Source organism: Protopterus annectens, chromosome 2.part2 (assembly GCF_019279795.1).
Source record: "Protopterus annectens isolate FY-2018-M chromosome 2.part2, PAN1.0, whole genome shotgun sequence".
In the NCBI taxonomy this organism is placed as follows: Eukaryota; Metazoa; Chordata; order Ceratodontiformes; family Protopteridae; genus Protopterus; species Protopterus annectens.
Window position 1 is genome coordinate 1,042,350,468 of NC_056730.1, and position 16,676 is coordinate 1,042,367,143.

A 16,676-nucleotide genomic window follows, 5' to 3' on the forward strand; every position below is an offset into this window, starting at 1 on the left:
GCATCTCATCCCCTATGAGGGGTGTTTGACTATGTTCTTTGTCTTTCTGTCTTTGCCATGCAATCTGATATAGTTTCTTTGTGTCATCTAGAGAGTAACTTTCCAGAAGCTAGATGGGTACCTTTGATGCCTTATTCTTCACTACTGCAACTGCTCTCTTAGTCTCTTTGTTAGCCAACCAGTATTCCTTCTTACCCTGGTCTGTCTTTTCTATCTCACACTATTTCCTGCACTCCTCCTTTATTTTGATGACTTCCTGGACTTTTGCTTCAGACAAAGAAGAAGCCCATTTAGATGGGTGAAAGCGCTTAACCGTTTATATTTTATTGACGTTGTTTGCTGTTTTTCGCTGTGTAATAAACACTTTTTAGAGGTGACTGGATACTTATTGGTGACTCCGTGGTTTTCAGTTTTTTATTTATTTATTTATTTCAGTTTGGTAACCAGGGAAGTCCACTGGGCCCAAGTGTGCCTGTTTTCAGTGGAGACCTGGGGAGAAAAGCTCCATAAAACATAGAACAGTAAGGTTACAAAAGTATGGAAGTTACAGGATAAAGTAGAGTTTACAGATATGTACATTCAGTATCAGGCTTGATCCACAAAGATAATTTTGATATATCTGATGGTTGTACTGTAGAGATTCATTTGAAATATACCTTCATTACAACTGAAGTGTAGAAACATTATACACACAATCATTTAAAGTAAGGAAGGAAACACTTTACATGCAATAATTTGAAGTAAGATGCTATTTACACTATTTACAAAGTTGAAATTGTGTATTGAGTAGCAATTGCAGAGAGCTTGAGTCAACTCAAGGAAATAGTTATTGGGGTATTAGAGAGATTAGGAACTTAGGAGAAAAACCTCCTCAGGGCATTTGTTAAATAGAATTAGAAAGTGTAAAAACAGGTGCATTTCTGTTTGGAAGGACAGGTGAGTGAAAAGCTGGGTTTTGAAGTTGTCTGAGTTAGATATTGTCCTAAGTGTGGAAGGGAGAGAATTCCATTTATTGCCTAGTGAGAAAGAGAGGAGAAGTTGGCCAGCAGGTCGTTTAGGTTTGTGGATAGTAATTAGGTTTTGATGTTCAGATCTGAGAGGTCTATTAGGGGTGCAGGGGGGAAGGATGTTTGTTAGAGATGGACATTTATTTTGGTGAAATACAAGTCTGTGTGCTGTGGTAAGTTGGAAGTAGTCTAAGTAATTAGAGAGTTCTAGCCAGTTCTGTCTGAATGCACTCTTTTTATCAGTATCACAACTCTGCTGTGGGGTATAGGCTAATATTATAAATATTGCTCTGTCGTTCCACTGGAGTCCGATTGCCAAGAGTCTGTCACTAATTTTGAAGACATCCCTCACTGATTTTAAACCCTCTCCATAACCACAATTCCACATTATTTCTAGTTTTCTCCTCCTGTGTAGCACACTCTGGACCCAAGCCAAGTGTCTTTGCTGCACTGCTCTTCCATCTTGTCTCCTGGAAACATAGGATGTCCAGCCTCCTCCTTAACTGAGTGTAGCAATTCTTAGTTCATGTTTGGCAGGTTGATTGGCTTTGCATACAGCTTTCACTGAACAGAGCTATCCAAGGTAAACCATGCTGGCCAACTGTACACCAGCCAGCCAGTAGCTTATTGACCTGGCAGTGGTGGGCTTTATAGTGGGCACACACTGGCCAAAAGGGCTCATACATCCCTCCCACTGTTAGCATATGTCCCATGTCCCTGGCATAGGTTGGATTCTCAACCCACTGATACCCATGCAGATGGACAATACAGTTACGACTACTGAATCCTACACAATTGCACTTTATAAGCACTTACACGAGTGCATGGATCGTGCTATCCCAAACAGAACCAAGATGCTATCCTCCAAAAAAAGGAAGCTGATCTGGTGGTCCCCTGCCATAAACAAACTGTACAACAGAAGGAAGAAGCTTTTGCAAAAGAGAGTAAAATCCCATGAGTGGTGGAGCTAACTGGTCAGTCTCAGTAAGAAGCTGTGATCCCTGATAAAATCCTCCAAAGCTAGTTGCAAAAACAAAATTGTCCCTGATTCTAAAGACAACCACAAAGCATTCTATAGCTATGTCAAGAATCTCAATGGCAACACTCAGATCTGCTCTGAGTTACAGCACAATGGCACTAAATATACAGACCCAACTGATATTGCCAACATCCTGGCAGATAGGTTCAGTGCTAACTTTACCCCCTCTCACCCACTAAAGAGCCCATCTGTATACCGGAAAAATGTAAAGTTCCTGAAATCACGGCTGCACAAGTAAAAACCACACTCTCCAAAGCCAAGAACACAGCGTCCATGGGACCAGACAACATCCCAGGCTGCATTCTACATGAACTACAGAACGAACTGGCACCCCAGCTAAGTACCATGTTCAATCATAGCTTCACCTCAGGCTTTGTGCCCGCTGAATGGCGCATAGTGACAGTTATCCCACTCCACAAGGGGGAGCCACTATGGACTCCGGGAACTACCGCCCCATTAACCTGATGAGCCTAGTCTGCAAGGCCATGGAAGTATCATCATGGAACTTATAAACAAAGACATTGATAATCTCCAAACTCTGAAACCCGCCTAGTTTGGGTTTGTAAAAGGCAGATCATGTCTTCTAAACCTGATAGACTTCTTTGAAGCAGTCACCAAAGCCGTAGACGAGGGTAAGGTGGTTCACACAGCCTATCTAGATCTTGCCAAGGCTTTCAACACCATCCCCCACTCTGGAATTATAGATACACTCACTAAACTAGGTATAAATCCCTATGTCACAAGATGGGTTGCCAAATGGCTCACTGACAAAACCCACACTGTGAAAGTAGCAGACTCCAAATCCGACTTCAGACCAGTGACAAGTGGAGTACCACAGGTTCAGTCCTGGGTTCTCTCGTGTTTGGTATCTACTTCTCTGAAGTACAGGCTAACACAGAAGGTCTTTGGCTAATGAAGTTTGCAGATGACTTCAAAGTAGGAGCCATAATCGAAACTCCTAACGATGTGGGCATCCTACAAAAGGGCCTCACTGAGACAGATGCCTGGTGTCAAAGCCATGACCTCAAGCTCAATACCAAAAAGTGCATTGTCATCCCCTTTGTTAAAAACTCTGTACCCATGAACTACAACATAGGGGGTAGTATACTTAACACTGAAAGTGTGATAAGAGACCTTGGGACACAGGTGGAAAGTAGTCTCTCCATTGATAATCACATTGCCACAGTAGTCAGGAAATCCTTCTATGTGACACACCTCATCACAAAAGGTTTCTCATCCAGAAAAAGAGAGGTCATTGTTCCCCTCTACTCATCACTCATTAGACCCATTATAGAGTACAACATCCCTTTTGGTATGTACCTCACAAGACATCTACAACAACTGGAAAGGCCACAGAAATACCTCACAAAGACGATTACTGGCCTCAAACAGATGCCCTACGCAGACCGTCTCAAAAAACTCCAGCTTTACTCCATCGCATATCGCCTACTCAGAGGTGATCTCTGCCTAACATACAAAGCTATGTCAAACCCAGAGCTGTTGGACATGCTCCACTTAAAGAACTCCCAATCCCTTAGAGCTACATGCTCTAGGGACCTAAACCTTGTCACCACAATAAACAGAACATGCCAGAGGGGTAGATTCCTGTCCCAGAGAATTCCCATACTCTGGAATAAACTACCTATCTATATCAAACAAAGCTCCTCATTAGTACTCTTCAAGAAAAATCTTGATGATTGGATGGGAAATAGGAAATTCACCCCGGGGATCATTTCTGTGGCTCTGCTCGACAGTGGCACAGGAAAATAATTTTCTTGGGTGGCAAAAGCCTGAGTGACTTTTTGGATGGGCTTGTTTAGGCCCTAGGGCTGACAGCCTTGTACCTACCTATGAACCTATGAACTTATTACTGATAAAAACCCATGCCCATTTGGCAACATGTCCGAATCATCTTGATCCATATTTTACACCACTGAGTAGCTAATCCTGCCACAGTGTGCAGTTTGTGGTCCATGTTCCCATATCTTGAGGACACTGTGTAGATGTCTGAAGCAGTTGGTGTATACAACTCTTCCCCCATAGGGCACCATTTAGAGACCTTGCTGCTGTCTATAGCTCCATTCTTGGGTGAGTTTGAGATGTTAAAACTTAGCATGTTTTTTTTGGGGGGGTGGGATGAACCCCACAGAGACAGAACATGCAAAATCCACACAGACATTTGCCAGATGTCAAGACTTAACCTTCCACGTTATGCATTGGAGGCAAAGACCTCAACCATTATGTCAATTGGTCTATGTCCTGCAAATTGGTCTCTATCCAGATAGAAGATTAATGGCAGCCCTGTACTCCCTTATTCACCTATGCAAATGATGATAAATGTGCCTTGCCCTTTGTACATCATTATTTGGGTTGCCTGTGTCTGATGCACAGCATGGATGGCCAGCCTATGCATGGTTAAGCAAAGTCTGGTATTTGTGCATGTATCACCTTTACTATAGTGTAGCTGATTAACTGCTTTACTCTTTTATAGTTATGTTGTAAAAGCTATGTGCACCATGCTGTCTCTTTGTCAATGCCATGGAATATTGTGCCAACCTCTCTCTGGTATGGTCATCCACTGCTGCTGGCACCTCTCCTGACTCCTCATTAATCTTAGCATCTGCTGCCTGTGAAGTTGGGAACTGCTGGTCCTGTAAGAGGCCACCCTGCATTAACTGTTCCTTAATTATATTTTGTGTAACATAACACACACAGTTAGTATTTAGGACACATGATGAGGTTATACTGCAGGATACAGCAGATGTTTTCAGACAGTGAAAGTGTGCCTTTAGCAGCCCAAACAGATTGCTATGTAATGTTTCTGGTTTGTGATAGTGCATGGTCGAACCTTGCTCAAGTTTGATCATACAAATTTTTAATTGATTCTAGGTTATATCCAGCATCACACACAAGATGTCCTTCAGGGAAATCACCTCTCACAAGCCATTCATATAGGTTACAAGTGTACCACATGTGTGCCATACCTGGGAGTCATAAAAACTGCCTGGGTGGCCTGCATGTAGATTGAATATTATACCCTCTACATTCAGGCCACCTGGCAATTGATGGAGTGATACCCTTTTTGTTCATGTGCTTCATTTCCATTTCAACAGGTCAGATCTTTATTTCAATGTGGGTACAGTCTATGGCCCCTAGAACCTCAGGGAAATTGGCTATAGCACAGTACTCCTGCAAGGTGTAGGCTGTCTCCTCTGACATGTGGGAACCACATATGCTCTACCAGCATGATGCAACATAGCATAAAGGAAATGATGGAGCATTCTTAATGAAGATACCTAAGACACCTCCACTGTGTTCTCATTAAGTTGCTGAATGGTCTCTGTAGCTAATGTAGGTAGAGGAACATACAATTTGGAATCCACTGGGATAGGTAATCCACCACTACCACAGGGCTGCAGATGAGGCCAACACATTTCCATGATTTGTTGCATGGTGTCTCTAACTATATGATTCTGGTCCACTATGTCAGTGTCATGGAAGGTATAAAATATTAATTGTGGCAGGATGATCCTGACCCTCCAGGAATGACAATGTGCATCATTGGGCAAGCAGTTACAAAGACAGCCAGCTGTAGATACACATCAAAAATGGCTGTTGCAGTCCCAAATATATTTGCATGATGTACTCCATCTGAAAACTTATGGTAGAATTCAAATCTATAGTGAGTAGAATATTAGTGCATGGCATTTAGACATTTCTCAATTGATGTTCCATTTGTTTTGCCTCATTATCATAAGAGGTGCTTTCTATGATGTGGCTGACCATATCATTTGGCCTAACCACATCTGCATGTAGCTGCTTGTTATGTGAATTTGCCTAGTGCAGTGTGGCATATGTTTCTAAATCCAGCAATAAGAATGTGTTCTTATTCTGAAAGACCACTTTCAATGGCATAGTTTATCTCTTTAGTTAAAGCAGTTAATGATTAAAGTCAGAGTTTTCTGAACACTACCTGTCTATGTTTTTTTCAATTCTTTCAGCATGTTCTGTATTGTTTGCATATTTATATGTAAAGACAATCCCCGGGATTCATGCAGCTTGCGCCAGATGCAGACGTAGCATCAGTGTTCCAACAACAAATATGGCCAGCGAGCGATCCAGGTACGAGCTGTCTCCACGTGCACTACCTGCGTACGCTACACCTGTACAGCTCCCGGGCCCTGTATGGTAATTACCCCATGTGCAGCAGTGTAGCATGCAAATGAAGGTATGTAGTGATCCAGGAAGTCGTGCAGGCATAGTGTAAGCATGCAGAAATGTAAATCGTAAAAAATGGTTTACATTTTTGCAGACATAAAATCAGAGCCATGACAGCTGACCAAACACATGTATTATATTGTTAATCTATGCCAATGGCTAAATATACAGCCATTGGCATAAAAACACATACAAAATATAAAAATAACATTTAATATTTTATTCGCACTATCACAAAGTGGAAGCGCAGGGCAGCGGCGCGCAAATGGGATCGCAAGGAAAATCAAAAAATATAGAATAAAACTGCAATGTAACACATATTATGATTTCCCCATAATAGTCAATGGCAAGTATGCTACACCACATCATGGCACAAGGGCTGCTAAGGGGCTGTGACAGTGTTACGCATGGTAGCTAGGAATTAGTAGGCAATGCCATGCAAATGAGAGGAGTAATAGTGAATCACAGATTCCCCGCTGGTGTAAGGATGCACCTCACAGTGTAGCGTTATAACACTGAGGTGTACTCTTGAGATAAAGATGACATCAAGAGAGGAGTGTGTCACCTTTGCTGTAAGAACATTGGAGCATTGCTAATCCGGTTTGCCCATAGCTAAGCAAAGCTGCAGGATAGGGGTGTGTTGAACTGGCTATAGCTTTGCTTAGCTGAGAGCACAAGAGGTAACCGAGTATGCATGTAAACAGAGATGAAAATGTGCTTGAACTCGGTAAACAGGTTTGAGCAGCACACACTGGAGCTGAAACAGGAAGGATACAGGAAAGAAATAAGGAAATGCTGCAGCAGGGAAATTGGAGTACAAATGACTAATTAACACCTAGGGACCTACAGCGGGCCATTGACAACAGCTAACAAGGCTGCAAGCAGCTACCTGCAGAACAGGAAATGGGAGGGGCTGTACTGCAAAGAAAACAGTAAAGTGTGACAGCAGAACAAAGCAGATTTGCATTATATCAGCTACAAGACACATTTGCAACACATGACTGGGTAAGGAAAGTACAAAACAAGAAAGACGGCAGGTGGATGCATGCATGATAATGGGATGGATCCAGGTTTAAAAGTGAATTAAAGGGCAACAGATTAATCAAGGCAGGCAAGCATAACTCCACACTAAAGGTCCCACACTTGCAGTACTCACAGTAAACCCATAATTAAGATACCCTGCAGCTAGAATTGCTCATACACACCCAATGACATCAGCAGCATCCATAGCACAATAGTATAAAGTGTAAAAGCACCTCACACACACACTTGTGTATTCCCATACACTCTGCACCATTGGTGTATACAGACGGGGAACTTTTAATATGTACATGTTAGGGACTGCCATAGCTTTGATCCACCAGCATGTGTTGGAGACTGAAGGTGGTGTGGAGGAAGATGCATACAACCACCTCAGGCACCAGAGGAGGAGAAGCGTGTTCAGACCCAGGGCAATCTACCAGGGGCTAAATGATCTGGAGATAGTAGAGCATTACAGGGTGGACAGGAACACCCTACAGCAACTTGTGGAGCTGTGCCGGCCATGCCTCAGAGACAGAACAAATAGAGGGGAACCCATCCCAGTGGATACGAAGGTATGTGGAAGCCTGAGAATACTAGCTGCAGGTACCTTTCAAAGGCCAACTGGGGATATCATTGGGAACTCACAGGCATCAGCATCCAGGGTACTTCACCAGTTCCTGGATGCCATGTTACCACATGCCAATGAGCACATATACTTCCCCCGAACACAGGTGGAGTTGGCCAGCAATATGCGTCTCTTCCACCATGTGGCAGAATAACTGGAGGTACTGGGTGCAATAGACTGCATGCACATACACATCAAGTCACCACCCGGTGAGCAGGGTAGGCTCTACATAAACCACAAGGGATACCCCTCCATCAACTGCCAGGTCATGTGCAATGCCCAGGGCATTATCATGGATGTGTGTGCTGGCAGGCCTGGAAGCTATCATGACTCCCACATCTGGCATGCCTCACAGCTGTATCAGGTATTTGCCAGTGGGGACATCCCATATGGGTACCTGGTGGGAGATACTGGCTATGCACTGGAACCTTGGATGATAACTCCCATCAGAAATGCACACACACCCATGCAAGAACACCATAATGAGGTGCACGCACAAACCAGAATCATCATAGACCATGTGTTTGGGATGCTTAAATCACGGTTCCGCTGCTTGGACATATCTGGTGGAGCCTTGCAGTACTCTCCAGGCACATGTACCCACATCTTCATAGTATGTGCCATGCTACACAATATGATCCTGTGGAAACAGCTGCAGCAGGGACAGACTAGTGAAGGCCCTCACAGCCCACCACCATTGCCAAGGACCCTACAGGCACAGAGGTACTTAGACCATGAACACCCTGAGCCAGCCCCAGTAGGCAGACAGAGGCATGCCCATGCCTTGGCAAGGAGAGAACGTATAGCACACACACACTGACAGTGTAGGCACCTAGGGGACTGACACCTTTCTCCACCTGCACACACAGTAAAAATGGATGGCACACACACAAGACTACCTGTAAATTGTCATGTATAGGCAGTCTACTGTCTGCATCCAACATAGGCAGCCCTCAACTATTGCACACACAACTGCTATTGGCACAAGGTAAGTCAACACCTGAACAGTAAATTAAACTATCAGCATGTGCTGATACTGTATGTATAGGTTCATAGGTTCATAGGTAGGTACTTGGCTAACTGCCCGATGGCATTCATAAGCCTAGCCAAAATGTGTCAACTTTTGCCACCGCATTGATTCATTAACTGTCCCTCTGTGGAGCAGAGCCAATGGCGGGATCCCAGGGGTGTATCTACTGTTCCCCATCCACTCTTCAAGGTTTCTCTTGAAGAGTGTTAGTGAGGGGCTCTGTATAATGTAATTAGGAATGTTGTTCCAAAGCATGGGGAGTTTCTGTGACAGGTATCCGTCCCTCCAGCATCTTCCTGTTATTGTTGTGGCAAAGTTCAGCTCACTACAGCATGTGGCTCACTGTGACATGGATTCCCATAGGTGAAGCATCTCTATTAAGCCTGAGTTCGACATGGCTTTGTTGGCCAGCAGAGATCATCTCTAAGTAAATGAGATGCCACTGAGTAAAGCAGGAGTTTATTCAGTCTGGCTGCATAGGACATAAGTTTGAGGCCAGTAATCCTCTTGGCGAGGTACATTCATGGACCTTTCAGCTGTTGGAAGTGTCTTCTGAGGTACATCCCAAATGGGTTATTATACTCTATGATGGGACTGATGGATGATGAGTAAAGGGGCACTATAACCTCAATATGTCTAGATGCCAACCCTTTAGTAATCAGATGGCCTACATAGAAGGATGTCCTAACTACTTTGGAGATATGATTGACAAAGGAGAGATCACTATCTACCTTAGTCCCCAGATACCCTATTACCTCATCTGTATTAAAGTGGCTGCCACTTATGTGTTAATATGTGGGTGTTTAATTTTTCAAAGTGGAATGACCATGCAGTTTGTGGCACTTAGCTGGAGGCCATGACTTTGACACCCTGTGTCAGTCTCTGTGAGGCCCCTTGAAGGATGTCTGTGTCAGCTGGATTGTCAATTATGGCTCCCAGTTTGCAGTCTTTGCCAGACATGGTCTGCCGTAGTCCACCTGTGTTTGCCTGTACCTCTGAGAAGTATATACCAAACAGTAGGGGTCCCAGGACTGAGTCCTGTGGGACACCAGTTGTGACTGGTTAAGAGTTGGACCTGGAGGCTGCTAGTCATACCATGTGGGTTCTGTGTGTAAGCTCGTTGGCAACCCATCCTGTGATATATGGGTTTATGTACAGGCTGGTGAGTTTATCAATAATACCTGAGTGGGGAATGGTGTCAAAAGCCTTGGCAAGGTCCAGGTAGTATGTGTGAACCACCTCTCCCCTCATCTAATGTATTGGTGACTGTCTGTAAACGTCAAACAGGTTCAGTATGCATGATCTACACTCAACCAAGCTGACATGGGTTGGGTCAAGTGTTTGGAGGTTACCAATGTCTTTGGTAATGAGTGCCATGAGGATGTACTCCATAGCTTTGCAGACCAGGCTAGTCAGGCTTATGGGGAGGTAGTTACCATAGTCCATTGTGTTTCCACCTTGGTGGAGTGGCATAACTGTTGCTATGCACCATTGTATGGGCATGTAGCCTGTGGAGAGGCTGAGGTTGAAAAGCTTAATTAGGTGGGGGGTCAGTTTGTCTTGTAGTGTTTGCAAGATGCAATCTGGGACACCATCTGCCTCCACTGATGCTGTGTTTTGCTGTTAGAGAGGGCCATTTCCACCTGAGTGTCTCTGATGTCTGAGATACTGTACTTTTTGGGTATTGTTGTGGGCTCTTCAGGGGGTGAAGTTTGCACTGAATGTATCTGCAAGGATGTTGGTGATATCAGTAGGGTCAGTATATTTTGTGCTATATTGCACCCCCACAGTGCAAATCTGTGTGTTACCACTTAGATCCTTGACATAGCCAAAGATGGCTTTGTGGTTATCTCTTGAATACTTGCCTATTTTCCTGTTGATGTTAGCCTTGGATGATTTCATGAGGGACCTAAGTTTCTTACTAATACTGGTCATGGATGTCTGCCATTCTTGGGATTTGCTGTTTTTCTGGACTACCGTCCTACTTCTGTTGTATAGCCTGTTTATTGCAGGGGTCCACCAGACTGGTGTCCTTGTCTAGGAGGAGTGAGTCTTGGTTTACCAGTGATGGCATACACATCCTTGTAGGTGCTTATAGAATGCATTTGTAAATCTTTCTGTATCTTGAGCAGTGTTTTCCCTTAGCATGGGGGGCTGTGAAACCTCCCACCTCTGTCTTTAGTAGTGTGAATTTAGCTGTAGGAAAGGTATTCACTGTGGTTTCCATGGGTGGGGGAGATGGTTGGGTGTGGAAATCAGTGAATAATTCATGGTCAGATCTAACCAGTAACCGGTTTACCTCTGCTGTGGTGCACCTGTCGCCCTTGTTGGTGATTACCACTTCTAGCATGTTTCCAGCCCTCATTAGGGGGTTTACCATCTGATACAGGGCATATGAGGTGATAAATTCCAGGAAGTGTTGGGCCTGGCAGTGAGTACTCGAGTAAGTTTCCCAGTTAATGGTAGGGTAGTTGACATCAATCAATACAAGGGTGTATAGTAGGACTGTCATTTTTTCCACTGTCTCCAGGCAGGTGGAGTGGTGGTCCTGGGTCATGGTGGGTGATCTGTAGCAGGCCACAGTTTGCATTGCAGTTGTGGCTGATGTTAGCTGTACATGGATGATCTCAGAGGTATCATGCTGCCCCACTAACCTGGAGGTGTGGATATCCCTGATGAATATGGACACACCCTCTCCATGTCTGTGTCAGTCCATGTTCTGTGGCCAAAATGTGTGGTATGGGTTGTAGTCTGGTAGTCCTGGTGTGCTCTCAGGAGCCTTAAAACAGGTCTCAGTTACTGCACAGATGTTGACATTGTCCATACTGAGGAGTGCTGTGAGTGCGTGCATGTTGTGATTACAACTCCTGCCGTTGAGTATCATAACCCTCATTGATTTTGCTATTGTGCTGTTTACGGAGGTGGGATTCACCTTTGACACTTGCCTAAAAATGGCACCATGGGGGCACCAATAGCCTTGGCCAGTATTCCATAGCCTAAGGCTGACACATAAGCCGGTATGGTATTGTTGCATGCATGTTTCCCATCTGTGCTTGTTTCTCATCTTTCCTGTAGGTAACCTACTGGTAAGCAATAGAAAGCCTTAAACTTATACAAGTCTTCTAGCTTCCAAGGTAGGATTTTGGAGTGATTAAGTATCAGTGTTCTGTATGTTCTTGCTGTACTTAACTGTTTTCTGACTACATGGTGATTTTTCACTGTATATTGTGATCTGAAAGCTCTGTTTATTCACATATTATGTCTGTGATGGCCTACACTTTAGAGGTTCACAGATAGGTAGTAGGCTATCTGTCCAAGGGCAATTAGAAGCATAGCTAAAGTGTGTTGGCATTCTCCGCACCATTGATGAAGTAACTGAGCCTCTGTCAAGCATAGCCAATTAAGTGATTCCGGGCAGAGTTGCCGGAAGCTGTTGAAGACTGGGGTGGTGGAGGGTAATAGGGGCATTTACTGATCTAAAGAGGGCATGTTAACATGAAAAATCAATACCATTCAATTTCCACAACAGGTCTTGCAGCTATAAAACTGGAGGGGCTCCCCCACCCCCTGGCTGTATGGTTCTGGGACACATGATCCCAGGGGTGTATATTCTGTTACCCATTCACACATCAAGGTTTCTCTTGAAGTGTGTCAGTGAGGGGCTATGCCTAATGTAATTAGGAATGTAATTTATAGTCTATAATTTCATTTGTTATGTTTTTATTTCAGGAGTAAATGAAGCTCGGTGGGTTTAGGAGCCTCTGCGCTTTGCTTAGCCTAGCTTACACATAGAAATCATCTAAATAGGAAATAGGCAGAAGCAACGTTAATGTCAATAGTGTAATGGTTACAGCATTTGAATAGTATCTGTGCATTTGTGGTTCAAATCCCAATAAAGTCAGGGATGTTTATCATGTTAAAAAGTATACCTTAACCACAGCTTGCATATTTAGGTAATATTCTTCTGTATAATAAACATTTGAAACACCCATATAAACCCATGTGTGTTGGAGAGTAAAGTCAATAGAGAATGTAATAGTTTCATAGTTTTGTACTAGGCTATCTGCCCTGAGGCATTTGCAAGCCTAGCCCTAGAGATGTGGCTTTCGCCACCCCATGTAGTGGTACTAAGGTGTATAGAATAAATTTAGAATACTGTGCCTTTGTCTAGTAGTGACACATTGAAGACCCCCTTACTTATTAAAATTAGTTTACTGTGTCTCTGTTAAGTAGCGATACAGGGGTGACCCCCGGGGTAAACCTACGATCTCCCATCCACTCGTCAAGATTTCTCTTGAAGAGAGTCAGTGAGGGGCTCTACCTAACATGGACTGGGATTTTGTTCCAGAGTATGGGAAGCCTCTGAGTTATGAATCTGTCCCTCCAGCATGTTCTATTCATGTTTGTACTGAGGTTTAAATCTTTGGCTCTTGTGGTTTTTATGGATTTTGATTTTTTGAGGTGGAGCATGTCCATCAATTCCTGGTTGGACATGGCCTTGTACGTCAGGCACAGATCACCTCTGAGCAGGCGGTATGCTACTGAATAGAGCTGGAGTTTCTTTAGCCTGGCAGCATATGACATATGTTGGAAACCCTTGATCCTCTTGGTGAGGTACTTCTGGGGTCTCTCCAGCTGTTGTAAGTGCCGGGTGAGGTACATACCAAATGGGGCATTGTACTCAATCATGGGTCTGATAAGGGAGGAGTACAGGGGACCGATGACCTCCTTTGATCTGGATGTGAACCCCTTCATGATAAGGTGGGCAAGGTAAAAAGTCTTTCTAACCACATTGGCAACGTGGGTGTCAAATGAGAGGTCACTATCAACTTGGCTCCCCAAGTCTCTGATTACTTTTTTGGTACTCAGTGGGTTACTGTCTATGTGATAATTTGTGGGTATTTTGTTTTTCCCAAAGGGGATGACTATACATTTCTTGGCATTCAGTTTAAGGCTGTGATTCCAGCACCAGTTGTCTGTTTCGGTGAGGCCTTTCTGTAGGATGTATGTGTCAGCTGGTGTATCGACTATGGTGCCCAGTTTGCAGTCATCTGCGAACTTTGTCAGCCACAACCGTCCCATGTTTGCTTTCACATCTGAGAAGTAAATGCCGAACAAGAGGGGTCCCAGGACAGAGCTCTGTGGGACACCACTTGTGACTGGCTTTGAGTCTGACATGGCTCCCGCAATCTTGACTTTATGGGTTCTGTTCTTTAGCCAGTTTGCAACCCATCTTGTAACATATGGATTTACTTTTAAGCTGTTTAGCTTTTCTATGATCCCCGAGTGGGGTATTGTGTCGAAGGCTTTAGCCAAGTCCAGGTAGGCTGTATGGACTGCCTTGCCCTCATCAATGGTTCTAGTGTCTGTTTCAAAAAAGTCAACCAGGTTCAAAAGGTAGGATCTGCCTTTTACAAAGCCGAACTGGGTGGGATCAAGTGTCTGTAGGTCCCCAATGTCGTTGTTTATGAGTTCCATAATAATTCTTTCCATAGCTTTGCAAATCAGGCTAGTCAAGCTTATGGCATGATAGTTCCCAGGGTCTGTAGTGGAGCCTCCCTTGTGGAGTGGTACCACTGTTGCTGTACGCCAGTGTTCAGGTACATATCCTGTAGTAAGGCTAAGGTTAAATAACATTTTTATATGTGGGTTTAGCTCCTCTTGGAGTTCACGTATCACGCAGCCGGGGATACCATCAGGTCCCATAGATGCTGTGTTTTTTGCTTTGTTGAGGGCGGTTCTCACCTGGACATCAGAGATGACAGGGAGGTTACATTCAGCTGGGATGAGTATTTCTTTTGGAGGTGAGGGAGGGGAGAAATTTGCACTGAACCTGTCTGCCAGAATGTTGGCAATATCTGTGGGTTCGGTAAATTTTTTGTCGTTGTGTACTAACTCTGAGCATATCTGAGTGTTTCTGCACAGGTTTCTAACATAACTGAAGAATGCCTTGTGGTTATCTTTAGTGTCCTTGGTGATTTTTCTCTCAAAGTTGGCCTTGGATATTTTTATGAGACAACGTAGCTTTCTACTAGTGCTGATCAGAGATGCCTTCCCTTTATGGGATTTTGCTCTGTCTTGCAGTAGCTTCCTTCTTTTGTTATACAATTTGTTTATGGCTGGGGTCCACCAGACAGGATGCTTTCCTTTGGTGGAGAGGGTCTTGGTTTTATTTGGGATTGCATGATCCATGCATTCTTGGAGATGTCCGTAGAAAGCATTTGTGTAGGATTCAGCATTGTGGGATGTGGTTTCCATTGGCCCTGAGGGCTTAAATGATACCATCTCAGTCTTGAGAAGTGTAAAGTCGGCTTTTGAGAAGTTTCTCACTGTAGTCTTTTGTGCTGGGGGTGGAGGTGGTAAATGTATATGCAGGGTGATTAGTTTGTGGTCAGATCTCACCAGTTAGGGCAAAACTTCCAGTGTGGAGCATTTTGTCCCCATGTTTGTGATGATCAGGTCTAGTATATTATCCCCCCTTGTGGGAGAGGTGACTAGCTGTTCCATTGCATTTGAGTTTATGAATTCCAGGAACCTTTGGGCTAGCGTGTTAGGGCTAGAATAGTGCACCCAGTCTATGTTAGGGTAGTTGAAGTCTCCCAACATGATGGTATTTGGTGAGACATTCATATCTTCCAATGACTTCAGGAAGGCTGAGTGGGGTTCTTGAGATTGGGAGGGTGGTCTGTAACATGCAACCAGTTGTATAGCAGTTTTGCCTACAGTTAGCTGCACCTGGATGGTCTCCGATGCTTCATGAGTTGCCACTAACCTAGAGGTGTGGGTATCCTTGATGAATATGATCACTCCCCCTCCCTTTGTGGTTCGGCCCGGGTTTTGGGGCTGAAAAGCATGATGCAGGGTAAAGCCTGGTAGCGCTGGGGTGCTCTCAGGAGCCTTGGACCAGGTCTCGGTTACAGCGCAGACATCAATGTTCTCCATACTGAGGAGTGCTTCGAGAGCCTGCATCTTGAGATTTAGACTTCTGGCGTTGAGCAGCATTACCTTTAATTTTTTTCCATTTTTGTTTTCTAAGGAGGTGGGTTCATCTTTTGAGCCTTGCCTAAAAAAGGCACTAAGGGGGTGGCAAGAGCCTTAGCCAATATCCGGAAGCCCAGTGGTGACAAGTGCAAGCTGTCCCTTGCTAAGCAGCGTGGCTTGTCCAGCATGTCATCCCAAGCAGACAGACATTGGATCCCCCTAGAATGACACCAGTAATTAAGCCAATTATTAAAGCTGATCATCTTGTCTTTGTGTTATGGCATCATTCTTAGTGAGGGCAGGATGCTGCTCAGGGTCAGGGTCATACCAGCCTGGGCTACATAATCAGAGAGCTCCTCTATGTCTCTTTTCATGTAGTCCAAGGAGGTACATCTCAGGTCATTCACGCCGGCATGGACAATGACGGAGTCATATTTGTACATGCTTTTGAGTGACCTGAGTGCGTGTGTTATATGGCGGATCCTAGCCCCTGATAGGCAGCTTACCATTACCCTCTCCTTGCTCAGCCTGGTAAGTGGGACGTCAGTGTGTCTGACTATAGAGTCATCTATCACTAGTGTATCAGGCATAGTGTTTGGCCTTAAGGGCTGTGATTTATTGACACACCGATTTATTGAAGTATGTGTTGCATTTGTTATGTTTTGAGGTGGTGGATTTTTGGGTGTCTGCTTTGGGAGCCTTTGTTGTTTTGGTAAGTTTTTTAATAGAGCCTCCAAGTATGTTTTTGTGTTA